Here is an 11,855-nt window from a genome sequence, read left to right on the forward strand (position 1 = left end):
GCATTAGATCGGCTCAACTGGGACTTCCTTGCTCTCACTCTGGAGCAGATTGGGCTGCCAGATTCATTTGTTGCTAAAATTATGGCCCTATACAACTGCCCTACGGCTCGGGTGCGGGTTAATGGCTCCCTGTCCCTACCGTTTTCCATTCGGAATGGAACCAGACAGGGATGCCCGCTGTCCCCGTATCTGTATATCTTGGCGATGGAACACCTTGCTGAAGCCATACGGCAAAACCACTCTATCCAAGGGATCCGCATCCGGGATCACCACTACAAACTTGGGCTGTACGCAGACGATGTTCTCCTCTACTTGTCTAACCCCCGCGTCGGATTTCCCTCCTTGATAGGGGAATTTCGGAGATTTGGTTACGCTAGCAATTTTAAGGTGAATCTACATAAGACTGAGGCCCTCAACATCTCCCTCCCCTCGACGGAAGTTACTCACCTCCAGGAGCATTTTCACTTCAAATGGCAAACATCAGCTATTAAATATCTTGGCGTGCTCTTTTCCGCGGATCAGGCAGATCTGTATCGCTTGAACTTTGCTCCTCTTCTCCAATCTACCATCTCTCGTCTCCAGAGTTGGACCTCCCTACGGCACTCTTGGATGGGAAGGATTGCGCTCTTTAAAATGGATATTCGCCCCCGCTTTCTATATCTCTTTCAGACTCTCCCCATTACAATACCAGCCCCGTTTTTCCGTCAACTGCGCACTGCACTGCTTCGCTTTATTTGGAATGGTAAGCGCCCAAGACTGGCCTACAACATCTTGGTCCGTACAAAGGAATCGGGGGGGTTGGCCCTCCCTGACTTAAAAACCTACTACTACGCGACGCTCCTCGCCCACGTCCTTGATCGGAAATTTCAGGGAGATCATAAGCTCTGGGTCTCCCCGGAATCATTTATATCTCCGGTACTCCCTTTCTCGATACCCTGGATTGCGGCTACCCATCGCCCACACTCCTCACAGCTTCCCTTTACTCTTCCGCCCCTCCTGAAAGTGTGGAACCTTTTGACTGGAACCCACGATCTGTCTTCTGCGGAGGGACCCATGACCCCCATAATGGATAACCCAGCGTTTCAGCCGGGCTGCATCTCTTCCAGCTTCCTTTGTTGGACATCTGATGCGCCCTCGCCTCTGGTCGAGGCTCTCACAGGAACGGAATTGAAACCTCTGTCTGCACTACTTGCGGATCGGCCCCATGTGCCGGGATCGTGGTTGCTCTACTTTCAGCTTCGTGCATTTTACGCGACTTTGAGAGACCGGACCTCCTTACAACGCCCCCTCTCCTGGTTTGAGTCACTTTGCTGTCTAGATGACCCACCCGCTCATGTCATTTCCTTACTGTATGGTCAACTACTAGCAATGAGATTCCGGGGCAGCCCCCGTTTATGGCAAGATGGGAGTCGGACCTGGATATCGTACTCTCTGATGAGGAACTCCGAACTTCATTTAGAATCACTCATAAACTCTCGGTGGCTAGTTCAGCTCAGGAAAAGGGCTATAAAATTCTGACCCGCTGGTATGGTAGCCCGTCCCTCTTGCACAAAATATTTCCCGACAGGTCCTCCACCTGCTGGAGGTGTTTGAACACAGAGGGCACCCTTCTACACGTCTGGTGGTACTGCCCACTACTGGTACCCTTTTGGACCCAGGTATTCGACATATATAACCAAGTGATGGGTACTGACTTAACACCGTCCCCTAAAATAGCCCTCCTCTCTATCTTGCCTGGCTCCTTTGCTTCGATTAAGAGGGATCTACTGCGCTTCTTCCTGGCTGCAGCACGGAATGTTATCCCCCGCCACTGGAACACGGTGGTAGTACCGACCGTGCAGGAATGGATTGCCGAGCTGTGTATGATCATGCGCCTTGAGGACCTGACAGCTTCACTACATGAGCGTCAGGCTCAATGTGCAGTGCTATGGACCCTTTGGATTCTATATATGGGCACAGTGGCATTTTTGGCATTATAATGGGAGTGGACCTCTTGTGTTGGGGGAGCCTAATGCACCGTCACTAAGATGAGTATCTATTGTCACTACGGACCTAGTTAGTTTGCTGGATTTACTGGAGCATCCCTTTTCCCCTCTGTGTCTCCCTCTATGTCTACTCTTCTTGTCTCTCCTACCCCGGTCTTGTGTTGTGAGCATACTTTCCCCCTCACCTGCTTATGTCTTCCGTTCTCTGGTCCGATGGGAGATGACACGGCTGTATCCTCTCACCCCATGCCCTATACGGGAAATGCACGGTAGCACCAACAGGGCACATGCTTCTCACGACGTGCTGATGCCTCGGTGTCTCACGTTACATATGATTTGAATATTAAGTCGACAGAGCATAGACATACATGTTCTACCTACATATGTGCCAGGTGGGAAGTTATTGCATATGATGATAAATAATATGTGAATGATTGGACGTGCCTGCCCAATGTATCTATGTACCTATACCTGTATGTATTTCTGTACTTTTTGTATTGAAAACCAAAATAAAACTCTTATTATTTAAAAAAAAAAAATCTCAATCCCAGTTTCGAGATATTCAGATCTAAAAATTGGACATCAACCTCACTAATATTATATGTAAAAGCCAAATTAAAATCATCATTATTTAATGAATCTAAAAATAAGGTGAGGGATGAACGATCTCCCTCCCAAATGACTAAAATGTCATCGATAAAACATTCCCAGATTCTAATACTGGATATCGGTTTGTCAAAAACAAACAATTCCTCCCATCTTGCCATGTATAGATTTGCCAAGCTCGGTGCAAATTTAGCCCCCATGGCTACCCCTTTGGTCTGAAGGTAAAATTAATCTTTGTACCAAAATTAGTTTTTAGACATAGCATAATCTATACATTCTAAAATAAAGGTTTTTTGTTCTTTCTTATACACACTAAATTGTTCAAAGGCCCAGTTTACCGCATCTATCCTTTTGGTGTGGTATAACCGTATAAAGTGATGTCACATTAATGGTAGCCATTACTAAATCTTCATTCCCTTCTAGTCCATCCAGAATGTTTAGTACATTCTTACTATCTTTGAGGAAGGCACGTGTCTGTGATACTAGTGGTTGTAAATGGTAGTCTATAAATTCCCCCAGTCTGGCATTCAGGGAGTCAATCCCACTAACAATTGGTCTCCCAGGTGGTTTATCTAGGTTTTTATGAATTTTCGGTAGAAAATAGATTAATGGTGTACGGCAAAGGGAGGGAATAAGATACTCTTTCTCCTTTTTAGTTAAAAGGTCCTTTCTGAAACCCGTGTTAATTAAGTTTGTCAATTCCTTCTTAAAAACATTGATAGGGTTCATTTTTAATTTCTTATAAGTATCTTTAGTACATAAAATGTTCTCCATTTCCTGGTCATAATATTCCCTATTCATGATAACTACTCCTCCCCCTTTATCTGCCGGTCTTATCACAATCTCTTTTCTTTCCTGCAATGATTCTATGCCTTTGTTAATAAAATCCTTGTCTTTAAAATATTTAAATTGGAGGGATCTAACGTCTTCCTCTACTAAATTCTTAAAGACTTCTATAAAATGGTTGGAACTCATCTTTGGATTAAACACTGATTGGTTTCTTAGAGGTGTTTGTATATACGCCCTTGTCTGTGAAGGTATTTTTGGTTGCACAGGTAGGGATATTCCTGAATAGTATTTTTTAATATTCAATTTTCTAATACATTTCTGGATATCGATATAGGTTTCAAATTTATTAAGATTATTCATAGGCGCAAATTTTAGGCCTAAGTTCAGGACTCTTTCCTCCTCCTGTGTCAGAGTTGCCGAACTGAGGTTGAAAATCCCTTTCCCTGTGTCTAAAACCTTCGTTTTTTTCTGAAGTTGAATTTTCTTTCCTCCCCTACATCCTCTCCTACCCTTGTATTCTGGTATCTGCCGTTTTGTTGATATGGAAACTCCCTCCAATCTCTCTGATTCCACTCTCTCCTTTCTTGCCATCTGGGATATCTCTGTAACATCGGACCTCCTGGTCTGTACCTCATATTTGGATCATCTCCATGGCCTCTTGGAGGTCTCTGCTGAGGGGGATGATCCCTGTAATCGTTCCCCAAAAAATGCTGCTGCCTGGGGGTGTTTATCCCCGGGGATCCTTTCGTGTAAAAGGATGGGGTTACCGCAATATTATTATGATCTTCCTGAAAGAGGGGATGGAATCTTTGGGATAATGATATCCCTGGGTTAGAGTCAGTGGGATTTTTCTTAATATTATTTGGCTGATTTATGACTGTAAATCTATCTCTCCAGTTTGTTCAGTTAAGGTTTGAAAATGAAAGGTGAATGCTGAATGGTTGCCATGGGCAACTGCTCCAGATTCTGTCTGCTCCAGTTTTGATAAATTCTCCTCAATGAATTTTAGCCTGTATAATAGGAATTCTGTGATAATTAATTCATTGACATATATACCTTTTTGCTTTTAGTCTTACCCATTGTTGCTCCTGACGAAGCGGTTTTAACCATGAAATGCATCAGGCTGTTCCACATCACTCCATATACTCACACAAATCTTCAATACACATGGTGTAAATACTACAAATTTCAGATGTTACTAATTTTGAAATTAAGTAATTAGAGGTAAAAAGTATATTTGGGCAAAAGTTTAATATAATAGGGCCCTATCCCCCCATTTCCGCACTCTCTTATGTTATAGTAAAGAGTTATAAGTTGTTAGTTATAAATGAACGTCTCAGGTTACTAATGAGGGGACATGGCCCTAAAGGCATTCCACGGGGCCCACGTGGTTTCGTATATAGATATGCGGTCCTGTCTTGCCATGGTCAGTTTCTCCATCAGACTTAGTCTACTTTATGTATCCATTCTATAGTTGTAGGTATCGTGGCAGTATTCCAATATTTAGGAATGAGAAATTTTGCTGCATTCAATAAGTGTGGTAATAACAATTTTCGATATTTTATAGATGATATTTCCGACAAGTGTAGTAAACAAGCCCAAGGGTCATTAGGGACGGGTAGCCCCGTTATTAAAGTAATCGAAAGAATAACTTGTGTCCAAAAAGGTTTGATCTTGGGGCAAAACCACCAAATATGCCCGTGGGTGCCTGTAAGGCCGCACCCCCTCCAGCATTCCAAGGAATGCGACGGATGTATTGCATGAAGGCGATCCGGAGTATAATACCACCTTGCCAATAGCTTAAATGAAGCCTCTACTACATGAGTACTGATAGAGGATATAGAGTTAAGGCTAAGGAGCTGCTTTTTCTGTGTACATGTCAAAGTATTACCCAAGTCCGCCTACCAATGTGCTATATATGGCGGGTCCTGGGACATACGTGATGATATTATGTTATACATTAAAGAGAGGCCATGTGGTGGAGAGTCTATTTGTGACAGTATAGTCTCCAGTGGATATAAGTTTTCCAAAGATATGAGTGGTTTAGGGAGGGAAGTGATAAAGTGGTGTAGCTGATAATACCGCCAATTATCTAAAGGTCTAGTACCAAACCTATTTTGTATTTGTTGGAGTGTACTAATAAGCCCTGAATCCTGCACGACCTCATGCAGTTTAAGGAGCCCATCAGGAGACCAATATCGTAGACCGTTATCCATAAGTCCTGGGGGGTAGTATGAATGACCCCTGAGAGGCAATAAGGGGGAATTATATGGGCCGATTAGTTGAAGATATAGTTTTGACCATATGGTTAGGGTGGACCTAATTAGGGACGGGTAGCCCCGTTATTAAAGTAATCGAATGAATAACTTGTGTCCAGAAAGGTTTGATCTTGGGGCAAAACCACCAAATATGCCCGTGGGTGCCTGTAAGGCCGCACCCCCTCCAGCATTCCAAGGAATGCGACGGATGTATTGCATGAAGGCGATCCGGAGTATAATACCACCTTGCCAATAGCTTAAATGAAGCCTCTACTACGTGAGTACTGATAGAGGATATAGAATTTAAGGCTAAGGAGCTGCTTTTTCTGTGTACATGTCAAAGTATTACCCAAGTCCGCCTACCAATGTGCTATATATGGCGGGTCCTGGGACATACGTGATGATATTATGTTATACATTAAAGAGAGGCCATGTGGTGGAGAGTCTATTTGTGACAGTATAGTCTCCAGTGGATATAAGTTTTCCAAAGATATGAGTGGTTTAGGGAGGGAAGTGATAAAGTGGTGTAGCTGATAATACCGCCAATTATCTAAAGGTCTAGTACCAAACCTATTTTGTATTTGTTGGAGTGTACTAATAAGCCCTGAATCCTGCACGACCTCATGCAGTTTAAGGAGCCCATCAGGAGACCAATATCGTAGACCGTTATCCATAAGTCCTGGGGGGTAGTATGAATGACCCCTGAGAGGCAATAAGGGGGAATTATATGGGCCGATTAGTTGAAGATATAGTTTTGACCATATGGTTAGGGTGGACCTAGTCAGTGGGGAAGTAGTGCTCCACAGCTCTCTGTGTTCTGGTGGAATCCAGGGTATCGTCGCTAACGATTGACCAGCCAGTGTGGATTCCAAGTCGACCCACTTTTTACTCCCCAATTGATAGGTCCAGTCCATTACCCTATTAAGTGCCACAGCGTAGTAGTATAGGGTAAAGTCTGGGAGGGCCAGTCCGCCTTCCTGTCCTCCTGTAAGAGTTTCACCTTTTAAGTTGCATTAGTGAAATAAATGAACTTTGCACGATATTCTAATTATTCGAGTTTCACCTGTATATATTTATTAATTAAAAAATCAGTGCAGAATAAAATAAAATATGATTGGTAACAAACAAAGAATATGGATCAGATAATAACAATTAATTTGATATCAGAGGTAATGCATAAAAATGTAACCACTGGATATTGTTCAAAATATAAATGTAACCAAGATAACAACTTTTTAAATGTAATGGGTATCTTCTCAGTATCTCACAGAATAAGAAAACAAAAGGCTCAGAATTGACATGTGACTTCTCTCAGCACAGATATTCACAAACTCAAACTTTTAACAGCGCATGGGAGATATTTATCCCATCATGCACAGGGCTGGCAATAAGCCCAGACCAGTCAAAGTAGAGAAAAATTACCACTAGTTTAATTCAATATATATCAGACTAGACATTGACTAGAAACATAAAAGTACATGTATAAAAGTTTACTTGAAATTAGTTAATCAAGTAGGCGTATAGATGCTGCATATAATATAATAATATAATAACTAGGGATGCACAGATACTTTTCGAGTACCAGTGCAGATACTTGGCATTTTCATGAGAACTACCAGGGTTGCAGGGGTTGCAGCTGGGACCTGGCTCTGGCACTCCACATGGTCCTGAAATCGTTAGTCTGTATTGTTTTAGAAAAACTGTCACATGACAATAAACAAAAATGTATCAGTACTTGTACTTGGAAGTACTCGGCAAGTACCAGTACTCGTACTCACAAAACTGGTATCTGTGCATCCCTTTATTTATATTTATAAAAACAAAATCGTACATTGAAACAGTGATGTAGAAATCCCAGGAGCTCCGTGTACTCCTTACAAATGTCGGCTGTCTCCTAATTTTTGAATTTTTCTCTAGTGTAGTCTTGGAGCTCAAAAGTATCGGTACATGTACTCGTACTTGTACCGAGTACTGTACTTGGTATCTGTGCAACCCTAATAATAACATTGTTGCTAATATTTATTACTGCAATGAATAGTAATGTTTCATAAGGAACTTTCAAATAAGCCCCTTTCTTCTACTCATTGAGTAAAGAAAAAAAAATCTTGAAAACAGTCCAGTCTTTGTCTATTGTACTCTTATGAAGGCAAGAAAGTCATCAATCAAGACCTACATAGGCTGGCACCATCTTTATCTGATGTGCGTCTGAGACCCCCACAATTTACAATCTGAAGAATGTTTATACTAACATTCCTAACTTCTCTGTGAAAGTCTCTTGTCTAAGAAGAATTAACTTGTATTCAACTTAAGCGAGCAGACAAAATGGCTACCAGCATGCCCATAAACACATGTGTAAAATAACATGTTTAGGCCTATGAAATTGATTCTTTTCGGCCCAATAGTTCTGACAAATCCCCCCTTTCCTTCACAGATATTCAGGTGTACAACCTTAGACATATCTGGGAAAAGGTTCAAAAGAAATGTCATATTCGCCTTAATTTTTTTATTTTATTTGAAGGATGTCTCTCTCTCTCCATCCACACGGATAAAGGAATGGTATTGTCCTTCTTAGACTTTAATTGACGGATTTTTTTTAGACAAGATCAATAACCATATAAAACATCCTATTGTTAATATATAAATCACCATTTCGGACACGCTAGTTCCGATACTTGATGATAATATTTGATGATCACGTAATGAATACTTTAAAGTATTTATAGTCAAATTATCTTTCTTTACCAATAATTCGATTGTACACACAACTCCAACACTCTCCTGAGCACTCGGCTGGCTTCCTGATAAGGCTGCTCTCAGCCACCTGATTAGCCCAGGCTGGTCATTGGCAACACCTGGCCCCAGGACTGGAGATCTCATCCCACCCAGAGCTCTACGAAATCTCCAGAGCTCCAGATCCCAGCTGCAAATAGGAAAACCTGGAATAACCTGAAAAGCCAGGTTCTTCCTTATAACCTGCTTTACTTTCTGGACCCTCTCAGCCCCTTTGGCTGAGAGTCCTGGGTGCCAAGGTCGCCCTCCTCCACCGTGGCATTGGCTTACACTGCCACAATATATTTATCTCCCTAAATTGAAAGACACAATTTTTACTGCAGTTAAAAATTATCTCAAATCAATTTAGATTCTACAAGAACTCAATGGTTTACCCAAATATATATATGTGGCTAATTAATTGCCTAATATACAGATAAAAAGTATACTTTACCAGCAATTTAAAATTGTAGTTGTTTGAAAGAAGTCAGCAGTCAATGCTCAGCACCCAGGGATAGTCAGGTTCTCTTTAGTTCAGTTTCCTTGGACAGCCTTCCTCAGCCTCCGACCAATCCCCTTGAATGTATTTGCTTACTGCCTTGATGTTCGACCTGGCTCTGGAATTTGGACCCCCCCTGGGCTCCTGGTCCCCTCTCTATATCCCCCCTGTGAAGTGGGCTTGGTTTGGTCTCTCATGTGATTCTGTGACGTTAACCATGACGTCAGATATGTCCTTTTTGCCCTAGACCTTTCCCTCACAATCACCACCAGGGGGCACTATTGTTCTATATAAAAGTTGGGAGCATTTCATTTAATTTCACTAATTTCTAAAGATAAGGCAGTGAGATAACCTTTAACCTCAGTCCTTGGAAAAAGACATGAATATAAAATTTTGATAATACTTGATTACACAGTGTCAGACTTTAGGTCTACTTCTTCAATTTACAGCTTTGAGAACAGTCTAATCTAAGCAATTAGCAATCCTCCTCTAAATTCCTTAAAATTGAGGTAATGAGTCTGAAGACACATTTGTTTCTAACACATTAAAATAAAGGAAAATACATTGGCATATACCACCTAATTCTATGCACTTAAAATATAAAAACCCCATTATTAGTAATACACAACAATATATTACAATGGGTACACTCAAACAATATATAATGAATATAGTTTGGGATATATAAAAGTACATGTATAAAAGTTTACTTGAAATTAGTTAATCAAGTAGGCGTATAGATGCTGCATATAATATAATAATATAATAACTAGGGATGCACAGATACTTTTCGAGTACCAGTGCAGATACTTGGCATTTTCATGAGAACTACCAGGGTTGCAGGGGTTGCAGCTGGGACCTGGCTCTGGCACTCCACATGGTCCTGAAATCGTTAGTCTGTATTGTTTTAGAAAAACTGTCACATGACAATAAACAAAAATGTATCAGTACTTGTACTTGGAAGTACTCGGCAAGTACCAGTACTCGTACTCACAAAACTGGTATCTGTGCATCCCTTTATTTATATTTATAAAAACAAAATCGTACATTGAAACAGTGATGTAGAAATCCCAGGAGCTCCGTGTACTCCTTACAAATGTCGGCTGTCTCCTAATTTTTGAATTTTTTTCTAGTGTAGTCTTGGAGCTCAAAAGTATCGGTACATGTACTCGTACTTGTACCGAGTACTGTACTTGGTATCTGTGCAACCCTAATAATAACATTGTTGCTAATATTTATTACTGCAATGAATAGTAATGTTTCATAAGGAACTTTCAAATAAGCCCCTTTCTTCTACTCATTGAGTAAAGAAAAAAAAATCTTGAAAACAGTCCAGTCTTTGTCTATTGTACTCTTATGAAGGCAAGAAAGTCATCAATCAAGACCTACATAGGCTGGCACCATCTTTATCTGATGTGCGTCTGAGACCCCCACAATTTACAATCTGAAGAATGTTTATACTAACATTCCTAACTTCTCTGTGAAAGTCTCTTGTCTAAGAAGAATTAACTTGTATTCAACTTAAGCGAGCAGACAAAATGGCTACCAGCATGCCCATAAACACATGTGTAAAATAACATGTTTAGGCCTATGAAATTGATTCTTTTCGGCCCAATAGTTCTGACAAATCCCCCCTTTCCTTCACAGATATTCAGGTGTACAACCTTAGACATATCTGGGAAAAGGTTCAAAAGAAATGTCATATTCGCCTTAATTTTTTTATTTTATTTGAAGGATGTCTCTCTCTCTCCATCCACACGGATAAAGGAATGGTATTGTCCTTCTTAGACTTTAATTGACGGATTTTTTTTAGACAAGATCAATAACCATATAAAACATCCTATTGTTAATATATAAATCACCATTTCGGACACGCTAGTTCCGATACTTGATGATAATATTTGATGATCACGTAATGAATACTTTAAAGTATTTATAGTCAAATTATCTTTCTTTACCAATAATTCGATTGTATGATTTGGTTTATTATCCAGTAAACATTTTAGATCAGGATTCATTGGAATCTCCTGTACTTGAAATGCATCCACAATCACGATTTCACTTTCCCAAACATAATTTCCCACTGGATAAAGTGTAGTGTCCCCAATAACTACTTTGGTGTCCTTAGGGACTTGCACGATAATCACCGGAGTAGGTAATAATATCTTTTTATTCTGTATTAACTCTTTATAATAGACATTTGCCTCTTTTTCAGTTGTGCTCACTAACCATTTGTTTCCCACTAATGTGGCCTGCACACTGACATTGTCATGCATCTTACTGATGGTAACGCTACATTTTTCTGATCCATATTTCATATAATCCAATCCACATAATGCCTGTGATGCATCATATACAAAAGGTTTTCCTTCACATTGAAAATTATTATCTTTAAATTTCACACATTCACTTAAGATGGGTATTGAAAACACTTCAGGTTCAGATAATTGATATGTAATTATCTCTGGAGTCTGTATCCGAAGGTGAAACTTGTCCTGATATGTCCCCACATTATGGATGTATTTCATCTGAAATATATTCCTATTATCCACATATGGTACCGACAATAGAAAACAAATCTCCATTCTCTCTGGATCAATATATAAAGGTAAAGCACTTCCCATTTCAAATGATAAATTAACATGGAATTCTTACATTGCTTCTTCACCGAGTTCAGATAACATTTTCTTTATCATGTCTCAAGAAACAAAATATAATGGAACGCGACCATGAAGTAAGTCATTCATACCATTTTGAACTTCATCCAAAAACATTAAGGTATGGAACATTAGGGGATCTTTCAAAAACAAGAGTTCATACTTAAAACGTTCATGACTTTTGTGTAATTCCGTTGAACGTGAAATCAGTTCAGAATGTAAATTTGTAGTGACTATAATATTGTTGACTACATCCATCAGCTTCTCCATATTAGTCTTTTGAATCTCAATT

The sequence above is a fragment of the Nanorana parkeri genome, unplaced genomic scaffold, assembly GCF_000935625.1.
Source record: "Nanorana parkeri isolate BGI_ZX_2015 unplaced genomic scaffold, ASM93562v1 scaffold1366, whole genome shotgun sequence".
Classification (NCBI taxonomy): Eukaryota; Metazoa; Chordata; class Amphibia; order Anura; family Dicroglossidae; genus Nanorana; species Nanorana parkeri.